Source organism: Carassius carassius, chromosome 13, assembly GCF_963082965.1.
Source record: "Carassius carassius chromosome 13, fCarCar2.1, whole genome shotgun sequence".
NCBI classification, from domain to species: Eukaryota; Metazoa; Chordata; class Actinopteri; order Cypriniformes; family Cyprinidae; genus Carassius; species Carassius carassius.
Window position 1 is genome coordinate 14,181,995 of NC_081767.1, and position 23,639 is coordinate 14,205,633.

At 39.2% G+C, this 23,639-nt stretch overlaps 1 protein-coding gene across 1 annotated transcript in view; it reads right to left on the bottom strand.

Moving 5' to 3' along the window:
• The window catches only part of tcf25 (transcription factor 25 (basic helix-loop-helix)), a 241,747-nt gene that overhangs the window by 90,441 nt on the left and 127,667 nt on the right, over positions 1 to 23,639 (bottom strand). The gene's annotated exons all lie outside the window — the stretch shown is intronic.

Below are 23,639 nucleotides of genomic sequence, written 5' to 3' on the forward strand. Positions count from 1 at the left end.
AGCAAATACAGTCTTTATAAGCTTTCCATTGAAAAACAGCGATCTGTCGTCGATGCTTGAGGCTTAGATCTTTATAATGATACTTATTTTGTCAAGATTAAATTTGTCCCGTTTCATTTAATCTATTCATAAACTGACACGTGCGAGTTGAAAGGCTTTCAGGACGAGGGCGTCGGGGTGCAGGCTAAGAGGTTAACTAAGAGATAGCGGTTCTCAATTCCAATCTTCGCGTCCCCCTGCTCCGCACATTTAATGTGTTTCTCTTATGGCTTCAGACATTTGTTCTATTCAAACATAAGTGCCCTGTGAAGTGGACATCGCAGGAGATTCCATCATGATTCCAGTTTGAAGCAAATGTACTGTAGGCTTTATGTTCCATTCAAAGTGCACTGAAATGTGCGAGACAGTATGTGAGCAGAGTGACATGAATCTGCTAGAGCTATATGCGGATTTTTTGAAAGTCAGAGCGTTGAGGTTTTTAACTCGCTCTGAGAACGCTCCGCAACCACTCAGTCATGAGCACAAATTATGCCAACTACGTATTCGTAGCTACGTATTCTGCCTCCAAGCAGTCTGAAACCAGGGAAGACAGGGAGAAACGCCAAATTAGCTTCTTCCAATCCAAAACCTGGGTTTTGTTTTCGCTGTGGGGAGGATAGCCACATTCAGGCAATTTGATAATACCTAGAATATCAAAATCAACTGCAGGCGGCAGATCCTTTTCCTATTTGGCGCCCAAACTCTGGAATAACCTACCTAACATTGTTCGGGGGGCAGACACACTCTTGCAGTTTAAATCTAGATTAAAGACCCATCTCTTTAACCTGGCATACACATAACATACTAATATGCTTTTATTATCCAAATCCGTTAAAGGATTTTTAGGCTGCATTTATTAGTTAAACCGGAACCGGAAACACTTCCCATAACAACCTATGTACTTGCTACATCATTAGAAGAATGGCATCTACGCTAATATTTGTCTGTTTCTCTCTTGTTCCGAGGTCACCGTGGCCACCAGATCCAGTCTGTGTCCAGATCAGAGGGTCACTGCAGTCACCCGGATCCAGTACGTATCCAGACCAGATGGTGGATCAGCACCTAGAAAGGACCTCTACATCCCTGAAAGACAGCGGAGACCAGGACAACTAGAGCCCCAGATACAGATCCCCTGTAAAGACCTTGTCTCAGAGGAGCACCAGGACAAGACCACAGGAAACAGATGATTCTTCTGCACAATCTGACTTTGCTGCAGCCTGGAATTGAAATACTGGTTTCGTCTGGTCAGAGGAGAACTGGCCCCCCAACTGAGCCTGGTTTCTCCCAAGGTTTTTTTCTCCATTCTGTCACCGATGGAGTTTCGTTTCCTTGCCGCTGTTGCCTCTGGCTTGCTTAGTTGGGGACACTTCATCTACAGCGATATCGTTGACTTGATTGCAAATAAATGCACAGACACTATTTAACTGAACAGAGATGACATAACTGAATCCAATGATGAACTGCCTTTAACTATCATTTTTGCATTATTGACACTGTTTTCCTAATGAATGTTGTTCAGTTGCTTTGACGCAATGTATTTTGTTTAAAGCGCTATATAAATAAAGGTGACATTGACATTAAGCCTCAGTGTGATTCTGGGCCGAACCCAATACTGGTTAGTGCCAAGAAAAAGCAGTTTCAAGACAGGCAGCAGAAGTGGAAGAGACAAAATCCATCTGAAAAGAATAATTTAAACTAACTCCAGTTCCTGGTGTGGGACAACCCGGGGCTGAGCAGGACCAAAATTATCCCGCCAAGAGTAAGCTTCCTGTCAACTGTTCTGAATTGCAGTCTACGTCAAGGAGAGTACCAAAAGGACTTATAGGATCCAGATGTACTGCTGATGTCCAAGTCGCCAGTCACCAAGGTTCCTGTCTTCTGGATACTGGGTCCAAAGTTACGGCCATTCCGGTTTCCTTCTATAATGAATATCTCTCCCATCAACCAGTTCAAGCCTTGCACGCACTACTCCATATCGAAGGAGCAGCAGGCCAAAATGTTCCATATCTTGGCTACATTGAAACTACAGTGACTTTTCCTAAAGACTTTGTGGGAAGCAACATCACTGTTCCCACTCTTGCACTTATTGCTCCTGATGTCAGACCAGGATTTCCCACCTCAATCCTAATTGGCATGAACACACTCGAAACGCTCTACGACCAGTTTCGGCAAAGCGACAATTCTTCCTTCCAACCAAATGCATCCAGTTACCGAGCTGTACTAGAAACTCTCCAAGTGACCTATCAACAAAGCTGCAGCGGCCATCTTGGATTTGTAACTCTGCTCAGTAAATCCTCTGTGTTCGTTCCTGTTGGCCATACCGTATTGCTGAAAGGCTCCGCTAAAGTCTCTGCCCCAGCAAGTCAGTATGCTGTCGTCCAACATCCGGATTCAGGCCTGCCGGGTGGTTTGTGCGTTAGCAGCTGTCTTGTCGCCATGCCACCGCGTTTCCCTTACCAAGTACCTGTCATGGTGAGAAACGAATTGGAGCAAGACATCTACATACAACCTTCGACCATCATAGCAGAGCTGGGAGCTTATGAGTGCATCGTCTCAGAGCAGCATGTGTCCAGTTCCTCAGCACCTGGGACCAACGGCACTCCACTAGTTTTTAACTTTGGGGAATCGTCATTACCTCTGGAATGGAAGGAAAGGATCACCGCCAAGTTGAATGCAATGTCCAACATCTTTTCCCAGCATGACATGGACGTTGGCTGCTCTAGTCATGTGAAACACCATATTAATCTCCATGACAACACTCCATTCAAACACCGAACAAGACCAATTTATCCTCAGGATATAGAAGCTGTTCGCAAACATCTGAGAGAGCTTCTAGATGCCAGTGTTATTAGAGTAACCAACGCACCTTCAACCTTCCAAAGGTTAATGGAAAAGTGTATGGGTGATCTCCATTTGGAGGAGGTTCTTGTGTTTTTGGATGATTTTATCATTTTTTCCAACAAGCTTGAGGAGCATGAGAGCCATCTGCTTAGAGTGCTGAGCCGTCTACAAGAGTACGGATTGAAACTATCACCTGAAAAGTGTAAATTCTTTCAGACATCAGTCAAATATCTAGGACACATTGTTTCTGAAAATGGTGTTGAGACCGACCCAGAGAAGGTATCTGCACTAAAATCCTGGCCAGTTCCCACTAATCTCAAGACCCTAAGATCCTTCCTGGGATTCGCAGGCTATTACCGCCGTTTCATTAAGGGGTATTCAGCCATTCCAAGGGCTCTCAATGACCTGACCCGTGGATATTCTTCCACAAGAAAGAACTTAAAACCCCTTGACTTAAAGGTCCAACAGTTTGATCCAAAGCAACCCTTTGGTTCTCGGTGGAGCCCTCCCTGTCAACTTGCTTTTACTACCATCAATGAGAAACTTACTAGTGCACCAGTCCTGGGATTCGCTGATCCAAAACGCCCTTACATTCTCCATATGGATGCGAGCACCATTGGACTGGGTGCAGCGCTCTATCAAGAGCAAGACTCCAATCTTCGGGCTATTGCTTTTGCAAGCCGAGGTCTCTCATTAAGTGAAAGTCATTATCCAGCTCATAAACTTGAGCTGGAAGACTCAAGTTTATGAGGAAGACTCACCCTGCGGCGAATCCGATCAAGAACTCCTCAATCAGTTCACCAGACAACATCTTTCCGATCCTGGCGACCCCTCAATTCCATCTGAGGTTGTCAATGCCATTTGCCAGAGTTGCCTCATCCGAACGGAAGCAGAAAGCACTTTGATCGAGTCCCTGTCCATCATGGCAGACGTTCTTCCTGAGAGCTATAAAGAAGATCCTGGCCTGCCTGTAGTTACAACTTTGTCCCTTCTTGAGCTCCGGGACAAACAGAGGTCTGACCCAAATTTCCGGGAAGTCATATACCAGATGGAGACAGGTGAGAAAGTTCCTCCTACTGCCAGGGAGGGGCTGCCTGAGATCTCTTTGTTGCTGAGGGAGGTCAACAAGCTCAAACTGGTCGAAGGCATTCAGAAAACGACAAGACAATGAAAAGATTTCATATCAACTTGTCCTGCCTGAAGAACTTCGTTCCACTGTTTTGCAGAGTCTTCATGATGATATGGGTCACATGGGGATAGAACGTACATTAGACCTCGCTCACACCCGGTTCTATTGGCCCAAGATGTCTGCTGACGTAGAGCACAAGATAAAGACTTGTGGACGGTGCGTTCGTCATAAAGCTCTTCCTGAGAGAGCCGCTCCTCTCATCAGTATTCAAACTTCCAGACCACTTGAACTCATCTGCATGGATTTTCTCAGCCTTGAGCCAGACACTAGCAACACTAAAGACATCCTTGTGTTAACAGACCACTTCACCAAATTCACCTTAGCCTTTCCAACCCCAAATCAGAAGGCTGGGACAGTGGCCAAATGACTGTGGGACAACTTTATAGTCTATTATGGGATACCAGAACGACTTCATACAGACCAGGGGCGGGACTTTGAGTCCAAACTGATCAAGGAATTATGTGAAGTGGCTGGAATCAAGAAGTGTCGGACTACACCATATCATCCGCAAGGAAATCCGGTAGAAAGATTCAACCGCACTCTGCTCAACATGTTGGGGACTCTGGAAGCAAAACAGAAAACAAAATGGAAAGACTTTGTCAAACCCTTGGTACACGCTTACAATTGTACAAGGAATGAGACAACAGGATATACACCATACGAACTGATGTCTGGACATTCTCCTCATCTTCCGGTCGACTTGGCTTTTGGTTTACCGCTGAGTGGAAAAAAACACCAATCTCATTCACAATATGTCCAAAATCTGAAGTCCCGGTTGAAAGAAAGCTACGATATTGCCTCGAAGAACGCTGCCAAAGCATCTGAAAAGAACAAGGTCCGCTTTGATCAAAGAGTCATCCCTTCAAAGTTGGAGCCTGGAGACCGAGTGCTTGTGCGCAGTGTTCGATTGAGAGGTAAACACAAGCTGAGTGATAAGTGGGAGCAGGACATCTACGTTGTGGTGGATCAAGCTGGAGACCTACCAGTCTATACAGTGAAGCCAGAGTGTCGTGATGGTCCTAAACATACGCTTCACAGAGATTTTTTCTTACCATGTGGTTTTCTCCCTGCTGTAGAAGATCCATCCATTGAGGCCAGTCCAGTCTCAAGGCCAAGAACGCGACAGGAGAGACTGCTCCTGATCCTGAGGTCTCTGAAGAGGAAGACTCTTCACCTGAACCAACAGTTCTCTGTCTGGACCCAAATCCAATGAAGTTCACTGTGGAGAAGTTTTACAAAAGAGCTTCATCCCCAAGTGTTGCCAATGACTATCTTCCTCTATCAATGACATCTGTGAGTGAGCCAGCCGTTGTTGATGAAGGGTCAGAGAGTGAGCACTTACCTGAAGAAGAGACGTTACCTGTGACCCCTGACCACTTACCTGAAGCTGAAGAATCTGTAGCACCTGTTGAAACTGACTTATCTGAACAGCCACTTCAGTCTGAACTCGAGGAAGAAGAGTCTGTCGACCTTGAGACGTCAGTCCCTAGTGTCTCTGAGCCCTTACACTTTGATTTAACCCTTGATTCTGTAGAACCAGAACCCGGTGCAAAACGTTCGGTGCGTCAACGATTACCGCCTGAAAGGTTGCAATACAGTTTGCTTGGTAATCCCCTGATATCTGTGGTTCAAACGCTTTTACACAGTATATCAGATGCTTTAAAACCTGCGTCTACCACCAGTTCAGTTATTCACGTGGTTTAACATGCAACGGGACGGGCATGGGTTTAAGTGGGGAGGGTGTAACCCAGGTTAAAATCTGTCAAAATATATATTAAATGTTTGTATATTGGTTCTGCTGTTCCCGTCCCTTTAAATTGCCTGTGTGGAGTACGTGCCCTGCGACCTCACGTAACCCCAGTCACTTGACTGTGCTTAGCAAATCATGCATTTGAGCACAAGTGTTTAATCAGACTGTGGCGTCTTCCTCAATCAGAGGTGTGGGGAAGCCGATCGACAGTTGTGGACAGGTTTGTGTCATACAAACTATTCACTCTTTTGCTCAATTCATGCTTTTAAGTTAAGCATATCATTGTAACTTTTAGAACAACTTAACTGGCTGCAGGGAATTCGTCACCGCCATCAGGTTATGTTTACATAGAGGAACTGGTGAGTAATCTGAATTAACCCTCTGGAGTCTAAGGGTATTTTTGGGGCCTGGAGAAGTTTTGTCATGCCCTGACATTTGTGCTTTTTTCAGTTTCTTATAAATATCTAAATGGGTAAAGACTAATCTCACTGTAATCAGCACAAACTGGGCTGTAATAATATGTGAAATGCATGTATGTACATGATTGTGTTTTTGAGAAAAAAAATATTATGCGTGGTTAGTGAAAAACTAAAAATGTTAAAACGCTTGAATAAGGCAAAAAAACACATAAAGAACAATGGTTCCCGGGATTTTTGAGAACTGGAGCTTGTAGCCTAGAATTTTTCTTTCTAAATGATGTGAAAATCATCTTGTTTACTCACTCACAGAAAACAATATATTGATTTAAATTTTCTAAGACACTTTTTGTTGGTAAAAGTCATATGCGAGTAGGCGTCAACTACCATGAATATCATTGTGATTTACACCTGAGAAGACAAAGGGCCGCATAATGAGCTGCATAATGAGCCATGTCATCTGTGCCACTGTGAGTGAGGAGTTACAAGAGAGAATGTGAGAACAAAATAAATCTATATAATTTTATGTTTGTAGTTTATTAAGAATATATTTAATTATCCCACAACATAATTTAATATCCACTTGGGGGAGCAGTTAAACAGTTTATTAGAAACAATCAAAGCTGACTTTCAAACAAATTGTTTGGCATGCTTACTCCAGTCACACAATCCTTCAGAAATCCTTTTAACAATCTTATTTTCTACAAAAAAAAACAAAAACGTTTGTTGTTATTATTATCATCATTATTATTAATGTTGAAAAGAGCTGAGAATATTTTTCTGGGTTTTTAGGGGGAATAAATGGAAAGAAAAGCATTGTTTTTACATTTGTTACAGTTATCTATTTGTTACATTTATATTATTTACATCAAGCTTTCGAAGGGTATAGTGTTGTATATTGTTATTGAAACTTCATAATGTTTCACTTGATTATACATTTAGTCAGGAATTATAATTTGGAAAAAGTCTAACTAGTAAAACGTTTATACGTTATGTGAAAACTAGTACGAGTATATAAATAAATAAACAGAGACTTACTCATGTTTATGATCTCTGCTGAATAAAGTGCTTCATTCTTTTTTTCTGAGGAAATCCATTTCTCAAATCCTCAACCACATCACATCTTTTTGGGGTGAATTATGTGTTATTCCTCTCATCGCGAAGCAAACAGTAAAATAAAAAAGACTTGAACAGTCTCGCTGCTTTTTCTTCTGTTATGGGCGTATTCAAGCCGCGCGCTTCAGTTTGAATCTGAATAGCGCGTTCGGCGCGGGGGCGTGGTCACATTAGATATAATGAAGGGAGACATGAAAAACAGACATCGCGTTGTTTTCATATGGATTACTTTATCACAGAATATCTGTTTTTGGCGGCACTTGTTTAGTTTAAAAATAGACATGTCAAGCTTTCTATAGATATCTCTCTCATGTATTTTCGTTGAGTATTCACGGAGTTACAGTTCATTTAAATGACGTGTTTGTAAAAGAAGATCAGCGCAGACAAAGGCTGCAGACAGCGCACCTTGTTTGTTATCTTTATTTTATAAGTGCACAAAGTTTTGTTGTTATTATGTCTGTATCCAAAAAAAAGTAGACCCTTTACAGATTCGATTGATGTATTGCTCTTATCTGTACGATTAAAACTGAAAGTGTAATTTAAGTTCTTTTCGGGGTTATCAGGAGAAAATGACTCAAAACGCGAATCCGCGTTAATCGACTTGATAGGGTTAATGAATGAACTACATGCTAGAGGCTAACATATTAAGTTAGCAGAGCTGAACATTAGCATTAGTGTTAACTTTAACATTGGCATTGGCTGCTCTAAAAAAAATGGTTTGATTCCTTTTATGCTGTTGTGAAGTCTGCCACTGTTTTTTTGTTTACAAATATATTTGTTTGCACTAAGTGTGTTTACATGCATTATGAAAATTAGATTACAGTACTGTTAATTAATTATTTGAACTTTGTGCAGGCAATACAACTTTAATATTGCACTTTTGACTGTGTTGTCAGGCACTTAATGTTTATTATTTGTAGTTTGTAATGCAAATTAGCCTTGTTATTTACTGGTCCTGTTGTTGCACTACAGGCCAGGTTCTCTCTCTCTGTCTAGAGATGAATGATGGCGAGCTGAATAACTACGGATAGGAGCCTAACATCTGCTCAGCATCTACTGAACAGCCATCCTATTGGTCTAGTAGGAAGGTTGTCTGCAGCCTGTTCCCAAAACACATCTCCATAGACTAGAGCTTCAGTCCCATATGCACATCCTTTCTCTTGACAATAACCTATGGACTTATTAATATAAACTCTCATAAAGCTCTTGTGGGTTGTCGCGTTAGTCTTCAAGAAACGAAACATCACTGGGACAGTTTTTTTTCTCCTTTTTGTTCTTGTGTGTGGTATTTGCTGTAATTTCTGTTATTATATCTTGAACAATAACCTCAAAGTGCACTTGATTATAATCGGTTCAACTGCAGTCTGTGAATATTTTGTGTTTTTCCAAAAAAAATTTCCTTCATTACTTCTGGTTGTAAATATTTTGTTTAATCACTTTTCAATACATGGTACCTGCACCAAATTTAAAATCATGTTTCTGTGTTACTGACCACCAGCTCCTGTAGCCGAATTTAGTCTTCTGTGATTTAACTAGCCTATATTGTTTATTTCCATAGCTACCTTGTGACGATCCAAGGGCCTGTAGTATTTTATTTTGTCCAGCAGGTGTCTCGGGGTAACACATTTGTGTCTTTAGGTTAAGTTCTGTGATGCAGGTGTGGAAAATTGATTGTGATTTAACCATGCTGCTTATAAGATGCTGGCTTTCTCACCCACGCAAGGAGGAGATTGGGGCTTGGTCTCTGCTGGTCTTGCTGTTTGGTGGGCATGCAGACTTTCTCACGCTCTCCAGTCCAAGGCTTGATGTTGTGTTTTTGTATCTTTATTTTTTTTATCTTTTACCTTAATGTAGTTATGTCTGTTTTCTGATTAAAATACATATTTGTGCAAATTTGATTGTTGTATGGACTCTCCATTCATGTTGCTACTCCTTGAGCCAAGGGGTCGTAACATACCTATTCAACTTATTATAGCTAATATTAATGACATAATATTGGCTAGAAGGTCTCAAAGACCCGTTACATCGGCATGACCCAAAGAATATAGGGAGACCATTTTAATTTCAATAGTCTAATATATTCAAAAGTTATTAGCATTTTTGTGATATTTCATTATAACTTTAGACCACAAGGTGGCGCTACCACCAAACTTTTTGAGCACCTTCACGGCATGGACCCGAAGATTTTTGTAATTATTTTTTTAAAGATACGCATTTTCCATAAAAAAAAAATACAGCATTTTAAAACATAATTCAAAATGGCCGATGCCTAAAATGGCTGAAAATTGGATATCATTCGACTCGACATGACTCACTGAATCTAAAGAGACCAGTTGTGTGATTTTTGGCAGAACCATTCAGAAGTTATAAGCCAAAATATGTCTCCTGACCACTAGGCGGCGCTGCGTTGAAACACTGCAGGTAGTCTCAGGTCATGCTTGTTATAACACACACCAAGTTTTGATCTCAATATGCTAAACCGTTGCCGAGATTTAGCCTCACATGCATTATTGCGTGCTTTTCGTCAAATTTGTTCACGTTTCACTCGAGAACAGTTGGACGAATCCACTTGAATTCCATAACTTTTTGCTATCATTGTCTGAAGATGATCCGAGTAAAATTTTTTGTGAAAATCGGACTAACCGTCTAGGACGAGTTCGAAAAAGTAGGTTTTTCGAAAAATTGAAAATAGCTAAAAAATTAAAACCTTGCAATTTTTGAATTTCATTCATTCGACTTGGCATGAGCCATGGATTCAGAGGAAAAAAGAATTTCCATTTTCTGGCTTACGGTTCAATAGTTATTAGCATAAAAAATGTAAACTTTGGACAAGTGGTGGAGCTAGAGAGCTGGAGTTAGAGACTTCAAATTTGCTATAGTTAATGTTGGGACTGTCCTCTACCAGTTTGCAAAATTATACAACTTTTCCGCAATTGGTTCTATGGGCTGCCATAGACTTGCTGCGGAAGAAAAAAATTACGCTAACGGATACACTAGGTGCCATTAAAAAATACCATCGGCCTGAGTAAATTTGACCATTACAGAATTGTGACTTTAAAGGTTATTGATTTAGGAGATGAAAATACTGTGACATTACAAATGGCATTGGATTTTAGAGCATAACAACTGAATGTTTATGAAACGTTAGCCAATAAAGCATTTTTTACACAATGGAACTTAAAGTTGTTAACTAAAATATAATTTCAACCATACAGCATGTGAATAAATAAAATGCATACTTTTCATAACATTTCATTATTCATAAAATGCATAATCTTTCTGGTGTTTGGATTTGTACTTCAATATAATGAGCTCCAAGTTTAAGAATAGCCTATCACTACGATCACAAATAACAATGATTTTCGTAAAATAATGATTAATTATCAATTGATAATTTGTTATTATCATTATGGTCTTGTGAAAATAATAATATGGGCTGCGAGAAAATAATGAATACAAAGAGTAGTGCTGCTGAGTACAGGCATGTTTCAACTCGGTAACATGAAAACACATCGTTCCTCACAACCAAAAAATAGACTGAATTCAGTTCAGCTGGAGGGGGTTAGATTTTTTGGGGGTAGTTATGTATGTCTTGTGAGGGTCGAGGTAAAGGTGTGAATCTCTTGCACTTTCATATGGACAGTGTCTTATGAGGCTTTCAAACTTGCTAAACTGGTTTATATAAGACAGCTGTTTTGGTTATACACTAAAAAATGGTCTGCCCCCACGTAAGATTTTTCTAGTTCTAGTCATTCATTTGTTATATTGAACTAATCCGAGGTTTATATTAAATTTACATAATCAAGTCTTAATATATTCCGCGCCCAAGCACATGCATTAAGTTTGCCACAAAGCACATGCAGAAGCAGCCTAATAATTGTGAAACATTAGACATTAATTATTTATTAATAAACTAATGTTTTCTTGTCGGCTGCAAGATGAAATTCACAGTGCTGGCTCTCTCCAATGAGAGAAACGCAACATTCACAGATTATTGAATGTTGAATATTAATGCGCACTGTCATTAATGCGCATTAATAATTTTTGCACAAACACTTGAATATGAATATTAATTCACATTTTGCATATGCATTACAACGTAAATTATTTTTTACATGCAATTATCCAAAATAAAACCAAACAAGATTTGTAATGAAGATAAAACAAATAAGAATAAATGCTGCACATCTACCGTCACACAGTTATATCCTTAGCATATCCAAAACCTCAGAACAACTTGATGATGTACAAGAAACTATGGACTCTCTCTTTTCTAGCACTTTAAATACAGTTCCTCCTTTATGCTTAGGGAAGGTTAAGGAAAACAGTTTGACACCATGGTATAATGAGCATACTCGCACCCTAAAGAGAGCAGCCTGAAAAATGGAGCGCAGCTGGAGGAAAACAAAACTAGAGGTATTTCGTATTGCTAGGTGGGAAAGTAACCTATCCTACAGAAAAGCATTAAAAACTGCTATATCCGATTACTTTTCTTCTCTTTTAGAAGAAAACAAACATAACCCCAGGTATTTATTCAATACAGTGGCTAAATTAACGAAAAATAAAGCCTCAACAAGTTTTGACATTTCCCAACACCACAGCAGTAATGACTTTATATGAACTACTTTACTTCTAAAATCGATACTATTAGAGATGAAATTGCAACCATTCAGCTACAGTATCGCTTTTCTGTCCAAGATACTAGAAAAGGTGGTATCCTCACAATTATATTCCTTCTTAGAGAAAAATGGTATATGTGAGGATTTCCAGTCAGGATTTAGTAAGTAAATTTTATTTATATAGCACATTAAACATAGCAAAGCTATCCAAATTGCTGAACAATGTAAAATCAAATTAAAAAAGTGAGAGGAAACAGAAAAGAACAAACAAGACATATAATACAATAAAACAGCAATGAAGTGAAATTAAAATGCTAAGGAGAAAAGATATGTTTTCAACCTCGATTTAAAAATGGTAATGGAAAAGGCGGCAGTCTAGAGGCAATTGGTTCCACAGACCAGGGGCAGTGACTGAAAAGGCTCTGTCACCATTAGTTTTCATACGGGAACGAGGGACAGATAAAAGAGCCCTGTCAGCAGATCTTAAAAGTCTGGTAGATGACAAAGGGATGATAAGATCTTTAAGATAACATGGAGCTTGATTGTTAAAGAGCTTTAAAAACAAACAACAGAATCTTAAACTGAACCCTAAAATGGACTGGAAGCCAGTGAAGAGAAGCTAAAATTGGAGTGACATGGACATATTTCTTTGCCCCAGTCAGCAGCCTTGCAGCTGCATTTTGTACCAACTGGAGGCGTGAAAGCGATGACTGAGGAAGACCTGAGTACAGTGAATTACAGTAATCTAAACGAGAAGTGATAAAAGCATGAATAACCTTCTCCAAATCCTGAAAAGACAAAAACTGTTTAAGTTTGGAGATGACCCGTAATTGGTAAAAGCTGTTCCTCACGACAGAATTAATTTGTTTGGACAAACATAATTCTGAATCTATGATAACACCCAGGTTTCTAACCTGCGAGGAAATGGAGGTGAAGTGATTGCCCAGCTCCTTAATAATATCCTTTCTTATTTTTGGGGGACCAAAAACAATAATTTCTGTTTTGTTCTCATTGAGTTGGAGAGAGTTATTTGATAACCAATTTTTTATATCAGAGAGACATTCCAGCAATGGTTGAATGGAATCACCAGCTTTTAGCGGGAGGTACAACTGTGTATCATCAGCATATAAATGAAAAGAGACATTGTGCTTCCTGATAATATCCCCCAAAGGGTGCATATATAAGTTAAAAAGAAGCGGCCCCAGAATAGAGCCTTGAGGTACTCCACTAATAATTGGGGCAGACGATGAGGAAAACTTGCCTAGCTATACACAAAAATACCTATCTTTGAGATATGAGCTAAACCATTGTAAGGCTGTGCCCCTGATACCAATCAGATGTTCTAAACGGCAAATAAGAACATTATAATCCACGGTATCAAAGGCAGCTGTAAGATCCAGTAGAATCAATACTGCATTTTTACCAGCATCACCTGCCACCAAAATATCATTGAACACTTTAAGCAAAGCAGACTCTGTACTGTGATAAATAGTGAACCCAGATTGAAAAGGTTCTAATAAATTAGCTGTATTTAAGAATGTGATCAGTTGTAACTGCACAACTTTTTCCAAAAGCTTTGACAAAAATGATAACTTTGAGACAGGCCGAAAATTGTTAAAGCAACTTTCATCCAAACCTTGTTTCTTAAGCAAAGGCTGAACAACCGCATGCTTAAAGCAGTTCGGAACCACACCAGTGTCCAAAGAGGAGTTAATCAACACTTGGACACTGGGGCCAATTACTGGAAAAGCTGCTTTTATGATCACAGAAGGAACAACATCCAGTGAGGAATTAATAGACTTCATTTTGTTAACGAGATCGGAAAGTTCTATTAAACAGACATGTTGAAAATGGCAAAATAAAAATTAAATACCAGACGAGTTCAAAGACAGGTCTGAGAGTGGTGAAGTAAAAGATAAGCAAATGGCACTCACTTTGTCAACAAAAAATGCCAAAAAATTTCTCACAGAGCCCTGCTGATGGCTCCCTAGAGAACTGGGATTTCGGATTAATAACTGAATTTATTGTGGAGAATAAAACCCTAGGTCTATGACAGTGTGCGCTAATCAGTTCTGAAAAATATTTTGATCTTGCTGACTTAGCAGCGCTCTGAAACTTAACCAGACAATCTTTAAAAATCTCAAGAGACACAGTAAGATGATCATGCTTCCATCTCCTCTCTGCTTTACGACACGCCTGTCTAAGAGAGCGAGCGTTGTCATCCAACCAATAATAAGATTTTATCTTAGGTTGTTTAACTTTAAAAGGAGCAATAGAATCTAAGATATTAGAACAAACTGTGTAAAACAGAGAAATCAAAACATCAGGCCCATAGGATGCCTTTGCAGCATGTAAGATAGATTTTTCAGCATTAGCTAGATAGTCATCATTAAACTGAAACACAGTCAGTGAGTTAATAAAACGAGAAAAAAAACAGCAGAGATTTAGACCGTATCATAGTACTGAGACTGCTCTCCTTAGAGTTACAAATTACCTGCTCTTATCATCTGATCGTGGTTGTATCTCTCTATTAGTTCTATTGGATCTTAGTGCTGCGTTTGACACAATTGACCACAACATTCTTTTGCATAGACTTGAACACTTTGTTGGCATTAATGGAAGTGCATTAGCATGGTTTAAATCGTACTTATATGACCGCCATCAGTTCGTAGCAGATAATGAAGAGGTATCATATCGATCACAAGTACAGTATGGAATAAATCAAGGCTCAGTACTAGGGCCGCTACTCTTCATGCTTTATATGTTACCCTTGGGAAATATCATCAGAAAACATGGTGTTAGCTTTCACTGTTAGGCTGATGATACTCAGCTCTATATTTCTTCGCAGCCTAGTGAAACACACCAATTTGAAAAACTAGGGATGCACCGTATATACGGCCACCGAAAATGGCCCAGAAAGACTTTTATCACCGAAACAACACGGCCGAAATGTTGTGATGACACAAACAGAAACCGCGAGCTGCACGTGCACCTGCATAGCGCAGACTAGAGCTGAAACAACGAATCGATTTAATCGATTAAAATCGATTATTAAAATAGTTGTCAACTAATTTAGTCATCGATTCGTTGCTAAATAACTTATTTGTAAGCGGCTCATATCGTGCATATTTCAAATCTGCGGTGACCAAAGTGTGGCAGTAATGAGCCACCGGAGGTTTTACTCAGCCAGTACAACAGGAGAAGTAGCGAATAGCCAATAGCTGGCCTCGTTTTATGTCACGTGCTTCCCGAACAGCGTCTCTGCAGCATTCAGCAGGATGTGGGAGTACTTTATTTTGAGCCTTCAAAAAAGAAGATTAACCTGTAAACTCCGCACTACTGAACTGTTTAAGGGGCCGTTCACATATCGCGTCTTTTGCGCGCTCATGTTCGTTATTTCCAATGTAGGCGCGCAGTATGCGCGCTCATAATGGAAGAGACGCGGTCGCGACGCACCCGTTTTTCTAGGTGCGTCCGCACCGCATCGAGTTAAAAACATTTCAACTTTTCAGAATGCGGCAAGCGCACCGCGGGTCATGTGACAAGAACTAAATAATCAGCTTCATCCTTTCCCGTAACAACGTTAAAAGCTCAGCCAAGATGAAGGAACAGCTGATCATAGCTGTAAATGGATTTCCATTTTGAAATAAATTTAGTAGCAGAGCTGCAAGCGATTTTTAGAGCAGCAGATCCATTCATCCTTTGCTGAAATTTCCGCGTCTTCAAGGAGAGAGCACGTCATGGTTGCTTAGCAAAGGCAGACGCCTCAGGGGCGCAACTGCACGAGCGCTTTGGAAAGGAGGAGAAAGCGGTGCACCTAGCGTTTTCCACGCGTTTTTAGGCGCGATATGTGAATGGCCCCTACGACTTTTATTTGTGCAGATTCTCCAGTACAGTGTTGTTTGCAAATTTTTAGTTGTAAAAGCTGATAACATTGCTTTTTAACAGTTAACATTTAAAGCTTTACAAACATGTTCTGTGATCAGTTTGTCGTTTACCAGTTCATAATTCAGTCGTGCAGCCTAATTATGACTGAATGAGAGAGGTAAATGTTTAAATATATTTGAAATGCACTTTTTTTTCTAAGTATTCACTGCTCTTTTTCACACAGCAGGTTTTTTTGTGTGTCCGATTTTTTTTTTCTGGACAACCTTCTGATGGATTTTACTTTAAATTGTGAGTTCCATTCAGGTTTCATGCCATTGCAACTTTATTCGAAGGATTATTTACAATTTCACAGCATAAGCTCTAAAGCTGTTTCCCAGTAAATAATAAAATACAACGCACTGCAATCTTATTCTGTTTTATCCTTATTCTTCGTGAAAATATGTTCATATTCCTTAATAAGCTTTGTTCGGGATGTTAAACTACTTTAGGAGCTCTAAGGACTGCCATGGTGAAAACATTATTTGAAATCTCCTTGTGAAATTTGCTAGACTATGGGTCAGTGTTTTGATTGCAGAAGAGTTCGACAAAGGATCACTAACACATAATAAAACAACTCCAGGTATTTTTTTGATGAGGATATGACAATGCAAAATGGTTAAAATCTCTTAAAAATCTATGCTGAATGATAAAGACCCTTTATTAATAATTTACTTGGGGGAAAAAATGGAAAAAACTAAAATATAAGTACATAAACCGATTAATCGATTAATCGTAAAAATAATCGACAGATTAATCGATTATCAAAATAATCGTTAGTTGCAGCCCTAGCGCAGACCACGAGCTCCCCGCGACATTCACTTCACACCAGTGGGTCTTAATAGAGAACATTCTCTCTATTCTTATTCCTTTATTCGCAGCACTAAAGCGTCTCCTAACAAAGAGATTGAGACTGACCACAAAGTGAAAACAAAGAAAAGTACAGTCTTATAGAGTCTGTTAGCACACGTCTCACTGAGATCTTTCCGGATCCTCTGCACTTCATCGCGAATGTGCTTGATCCACGTTATAAAGACCATTACTTGGATGCAGAAATAAGGCAGCGCGCACGAGAAATGATCCAGGCCGCGCTGGATGCGGAGAACCCGTGTGGAGACGGAGAAGCGCCAAGCGCAGGAGACTTACAGATCAGAGCGCAGAAAAAAAGACTCGTCTCTGTACCAGATGAGGCGAATGCACCCTCGTTGTCTGATATGTTCAGTGAAATTCTGCAAGAAAGTGCCTCAAATAATAATAATACGTTGGCTATTTTGTTCTTAGGCCACTATATATGTGACATTTTATATATATACATATATATACATAATATCAGATTGTAGCCATATTTCTGCTAGATTTCTGCTTTAATTTGATAAAAATGTTTATTTATGCCCTGGCCCTATTTAAATACACTCTCTCAAATATTTCTCAAATGCCAGGTAGAAGACAAGCTCAACTGCTCAACAGCTAGATGGTTATCTGTCTGAAGTCCCCATCCTCAGAAGTGATAACCCTCTTGCCTATGCTGGAGAAGCAATGCACTTTCTAGTCCTACAGAGAACAATTTCAAATGCACTTCACCTAAATGCACTTTGTTTTTATGAGAGAACAGTTCGTTTTAAAACCTTTCTGCAGGCCAGTAGGCCTGTACATTATTATTTAATATTCACATGAGTGGGATACATTTTTAGTTTGAATTTTATTTTATACTGTGCATTGTTGCAATGTGCTTAATAAATATTTGCATAATTTGTAATTATGTATTTTTATAATTTATGTAATTGTAATTATCTTTGAAACTTTAATATTAATTTATGCAATTGCAATGTCTTCATTTTAGTAAAATTAGTACACGGTCATAGCAATAAATGCAATGGTACTAAAATTGGCATAATTTCTTTCAGTGTTTCGGTTTCGGCCTTGGTTTTCTCTTTTTCGGTTTTCAGGTTCGGCCAAGAATTTTCATTTCGGTGCATCCCTATGAAAAACTAATGGAATGCATAGTAGATATAAAAAACTGGATGACGAGTAATTTCTTACTGCTTAATTCTGAAAAAACAGAGATGTTAATTATAGGACTTAAAAACTCTGCATGTAATAACCTGTCTAAGACTTGATGGCTGCTCTGTCAATTCTTCGTCATCAGTTAGGAACCTAGGTGTGCTATTTGATCGCAATCTTTCCTTAGAAAGCCACATTTCTAGAATTTGTAAAACTGCATTTTTCCATCTCAAAAATATATCTAAATTACGGCCTATGCTCTCAATGTCAAATGCAGAAATGTTAATCCATGCATTTATGACCTCAAGGTTAGATTATTGTAATGCTTTATTTTGTTGTTTTTTTTCTGCACGCTTAGTAAACAAACTACAACTAGTCCAAAATGCAGCAGCAAGAGTTCTTACTAGAACCAGGAAGTATGACCATATTAGCCTGGTCCTGTCAACACTGCACTGGCTCCCTATCAAACATCATATAGATTTTAAATATTGCTTATTACTTATAAAGCCCTGAATGGTTTAGCACCTCAGTATTTGAATGAGCTCCTTTTACATTATAATCCTCTACGTCTGCTACGTTCTCAAAACGTAATTTGATAATACCTAGAATATCAAAATCAACTGCGGGCGGCAGATCCAGGTAGCCACCAGATCCAGTCTGTATCCAGATCAGAGGGTCACTGCAGTCACCCAGAACCAGTACGTATCCAGACCAGATGGTGGATCGGCACCTAGAATAGGACCTCTACATCCCTGAAAGACAGCGGAGACCAGGACAACTAGAGTCCCAGATACAGATCCCCTGTAAAGACCTCGTCTCAGACGACCACCAGGACAAGACCACAAGAAACCGATGTTTCTTCTGCACAATCTGACTTTGCTGCAGTCTGGAATTGAACTGCTGGTTTCGTCTGGTCAGAGGAGAACTGGGCCCCCAACTGAGCCTGGTTTCTCCCAAGGTTTTTTTCTCCATTCTGTCACCGATGGAGTTTTGGTTCCTTGCCGCCGTCGCCTCTGGCCTGCTTAGTTGGGGTCACTTCATCTACAGCGATATCATTGACTTGATTGCAAATAAATGCACAGACAGTATTTAAACTGAACAGAGATGACATCACTGAGTTCAATGATGAACTGCCTTTAACTGTCATTTTGCATTATTGACACACTGTTTTCCTAACGAATGTCGTTCAGTTGCTTTGACGCAATGTATTTTGTTTAAAGCGCTATATAAATAAAGGTGACTTGACTTGACTACTATTGTTTTTGTTTTCTCCGCTTACATTTTTATTTATTAATCTTCATATAAACAATGTTGTACATCTGTTTTATTAGTTTAAAAAAATTAAAGAAAGAAATGCATTTGATTTAGTCATTAATTGATCTAGATGCGTATAATATAAATAATTTCTGATATAATTTAATCACATCACATCCAGCATTTTCCTCACATAAACTCAGTTTTTCCTCTGAATGTAATGTGACTTAATGACCAATGGGGTGGGGGGGGGGAGACTGAATTAACAATGGCATTTTTTTGCACTTTAAACAATTGTATGCACTTTAGTTTAAACTGAAATGTACTTCTGTTAACAACCAGGTAACAACCAGCTGTTTGGTTTGTATTTATTTGTTGGGCCCTCTTACCTTAAATGTAGTTTTTAAATATAAAATGTAAGTTTGTTAACCCTCTGAGGTCTAAGGGTATTTTGGGGGCCTGGAGAAGTTTTGTCATGCCCTGACATTTGGGCTTTTTTCAGTTTCTTATAAACATCTAAATGGCTAAAATCTAATCTCACTGTAATCAGCACAAACTGGACTATAATAATATGTGAGCAGCATGTACGTACATGATTGTGTTTTTGAGAAAAAAAATGTTATGCATGGTTAGTGAAAAACTAAAAATGTTAAATCACTTGAATAAGGCAATAAAAGACATACAGAATATTGGTTCCCGTGACTTTTGAGAACTGGAGCTTGTAGCCTAGAATTTTTCTTTCTTAATTATGTGAAACTCATCTTGTTTACCCTCTCAGAAAACAATATATTTAAAATTTCTATGACACTTTCTGTTTGTAAAAGTCATATATGAGTAGGCGTCAACTATCATGAATACATTTATACATTTAGTCAGCAATTATAGTTTGGAAAAAGTCTAACTAGTAAAATGTTTACATGTTATGTGAAAACTAGTACAAGTATATAAATAAATAAAAAGAGACTTACTCATGTTTATTATCTCTGCTGAATAAAGCGCTTCATTCTATTTTTTTCTGAGGAAATCCAAATCTTAAATCCTGAGGTAATCCACATCACATCTTTTTGGGGTGAATTATGTCTTATTCCTCTGATCGCAAAGCAAACAGTAAAATAAAATAAAAAACTTGAACAGTCTCGCTGAGTTGTCTTCTGTTGTATGGGTGTATTCAAGCCGCACGCTTCACTGAAACATTATAATCTGAATAGGGCATTCAGCGCGGGGGCGTGGTCGCATTAGAAGATAATGAAGGGAGACGTGAAAAACGGACATCGCGTTGTTTTCATATGGATTACTTTATCACAGAATATTTGTTTTTGGCAGCACTTGTTTAGTTTAAAAGTAGACATGTCAGGGTATTTATAGATATCTCTCTCATGTCTGTAGGATTATCCTTGAACAGTCCATTTCAGTAAAGGAGACCAACACCGCATTCCACAGTTCAGAACGATTCCCCATCGAACCATTAGCGTGTCATAAAACACATTCATGGTGCTAAGATGGCTAAAGGAGATGTCACCCCCCCCTCTCTCCTCTTCTCTTCCTTGCCTGTCTAATCTCATACCAGCGACCTCAGGACAGCAGGAAAAGATTTCTCTTTGTTCCCCAAACTTAAGACCACATGGCCAAGAACCCCTGTGGTGACCCCAGTGCATAAATCCCCAGCCTTATCAGGAATCAGGAAGGATGCTAAGGCATTCCTTTGGCCCAGGATCACCAAAACCCTTAAACCATAGACTTTGTCTCCCAAAACCAACAGACTGAAATCTAATCCACTTTGTGGTTTAATACAAACAACAGTTTCAAAATTGCTTTCAATAATCTGAATTGATTACAAGTATTTACCTCACACATTTCTTAAGTATCCTGTATGTTTTATATAACCTGTGGAATTATTTATGTGTGTTTAAATTTCCTTACAGCCTATTCGTAGGGTTTTCTACCTCAGTTATAGGAACTAATCACCAGAGGTTGCCTCATACATGTGTATTCTCTGTATTATGCATGCTTTACATTACTCAAGTAATTGTGTGTGTTAAACACTTATCACGGCTAAATCCTTATTTACTTCCACCTCAACTATAAGAGGTGGTATATGTATATGGTATATGTAGTTTGGTACCTACTTGATGGGTAAATGATTTCTAGAATTTTGATATAAAGAAGATGTGTGTAGGATGCACCATATTTAAACTATTAAGTTTGCTTATTAAAGCGTTTAAACTAAACTCTCAGAAGTTTGGACACACGCGATCACTAGGACATTACGCTAATTACATGCAAGAACCGGAGAACGGCGCGTAGGCCCCGCCCAAGACAATATCTGATAGGCTGTCGCACTAAGAAGGACGGGTCAGATGGACACGCTTATCACAAAATGACAAGCAGCTATGCATCGCTTTTTGCTTAATGCTTTTATTTGTGCCTAGCTTTTGCCCTGCTGTTGAAGTGACTTGGGCTATTGTCTGTTTTGTGCTGACCTTTCCATCGTCCAGCTTCAAACCACCAAGAGCTCACTCAAAACTCATCAACTCTTCCTTGAACTTCGTCCAAGAAAACCCTCTCAGAGAAACTCCGTTGCATAGCAACCCGCAATCCAGGAAGTCTCGCGAACGAAGCGCAATCCGAAAAAGCCAACCAACCACTCACCATCGATTGCTGTCCCTCAGAACACGTCATCGACCGACTGCCAGCCAATCAGGGCCAGAGAATCCCTCTCCAGCAACTTCGTTACAGAAGGGAACGCATCCAAAGCCAACAAGGAAGTACACAATATCTCCCAATTCTGGCTGAAACTGGTGCATATCTTATTAAGAAAACGAACTAAGATTAAAGTGCTAGTAGACTGATTCTCTCAGGTTGCGGTCAAGAAGTAGTGTCTAACTTGGGACTCCATTCACCCTCCGTTAATAACATCACTTTTCCCTGTTACTGTTTGAATGAATGTTTGTGTGTTTTCGTTAGTTTAGTTGTTAGTTAGTTGTTCGTGCTGTGTGCTTACAAGTTACTGCCTTAAACTGTAGATTCTGTTACCTTGCTCATAATCAGTTATCATAATTTCATGATATTATTACCGTAGGCCACGGGATAATATTTTGTCCAGGATTGATAAAATACCCTAACCTCAACTTATCGGTGGACGAATAGTTGATAAAGTGTTAAATATTAATTCTGAATAATTTGCATACTAATTTGGTTCTTATTCACTGTAATTCAATCACCTTTGAGTTATGTTGATCTTAATTCCCTTATTAATCTTACATGTCTCTTCATTGAGTATTCACTGAGTTACAGTTCATTTTAATGACACATTTGTAAATGGAGATCAGCATAGACCAAGGCTGCAGGCAGCACACCTTGTTTGTTAAGTTTATTTTATAAATGAACAAAGATTGTTGTTATTATGTCTGTATACAAAAAAAGTAGACCCTTTACAGTCAATTGATGTATTGCTCTTATCTGTACGATCAAAACTGAAAGTGTCATTTAAGTTATTTTCGGGGTTATCAGGAGAAAATGCCTCATAATGCGTATGCATGTTAATCAACTCCATTAGCGCTGAAGCTCTTTGTCGGGTTCGGTCGGGTTCAGGCTTAATTTATATCATCTTACGCGGGCTTGGGCCGGGCTCGGGCTTGCGCCGGGCTCGGGTTTGCGCTCCGGTTTGCGAGGTCATGTGATGTGTTTTGATTAGCGCAAGAAAGATGCGGAAAAAGGATGCTGGGTAGGTGTAACAGAGGCATGCCTCTGGCGATTACGTTTTGGTTGCATCAGCAACTAAAGCAAAGTCTGAGGTGTGGAAAAGGTTTGACCATGTTTATAATGAGAATAATGAGTGAATAATGACGCAACATCAGTGAGTGCAGGAAACCGCTGAAGCCATCTACAGTGGATTCAATAATTTTCCTCCACAAAAACATGTAGGCTTAGCCTAATCTCTGTGAGTAAAGATTTTTCAAATGATAACTAAATATTCATTGAGTCTTAAATGCATAATGTGGACAGAGTATTTACGCTAATGTTGGCATTATTTTTTTATTAAATGTCAGCTGCTAGTTACGAAACAAATCTGGTGGAGCCTTTATCTTAATTTCTTTATTGCCAAATACCCATCTTAATTTAAAATTTATCTTAATTTAATTTGTTAGAAAAATACTTTTTTTTATTGGTGCGTTGGCCTATTGATAGGCTAACTGAGCCTATGTCTATTTAGAGTGCTGAGATTTTTTTTATTTAAAAACAATTTCTTTTTTCCAAATTGGTCTAGTCTACATTAGTTATGAATAAATTATGTTAAAACATGTATAAATGACTCATTCTTGACAAAAGGCAAAAGAGCGGTGTGCGTGCGGACATTTGAATAATGTCGTGCTGTAAACGTGATTGGGCTTTTAAAAAGCTGTCAATCAAAATGTACTTGTGGGGCTCGGGCTGAAACATGTCGGGCTCGGGTCCTGTCGGGCCTAACTTTTATGGCCCGATTACAGCTC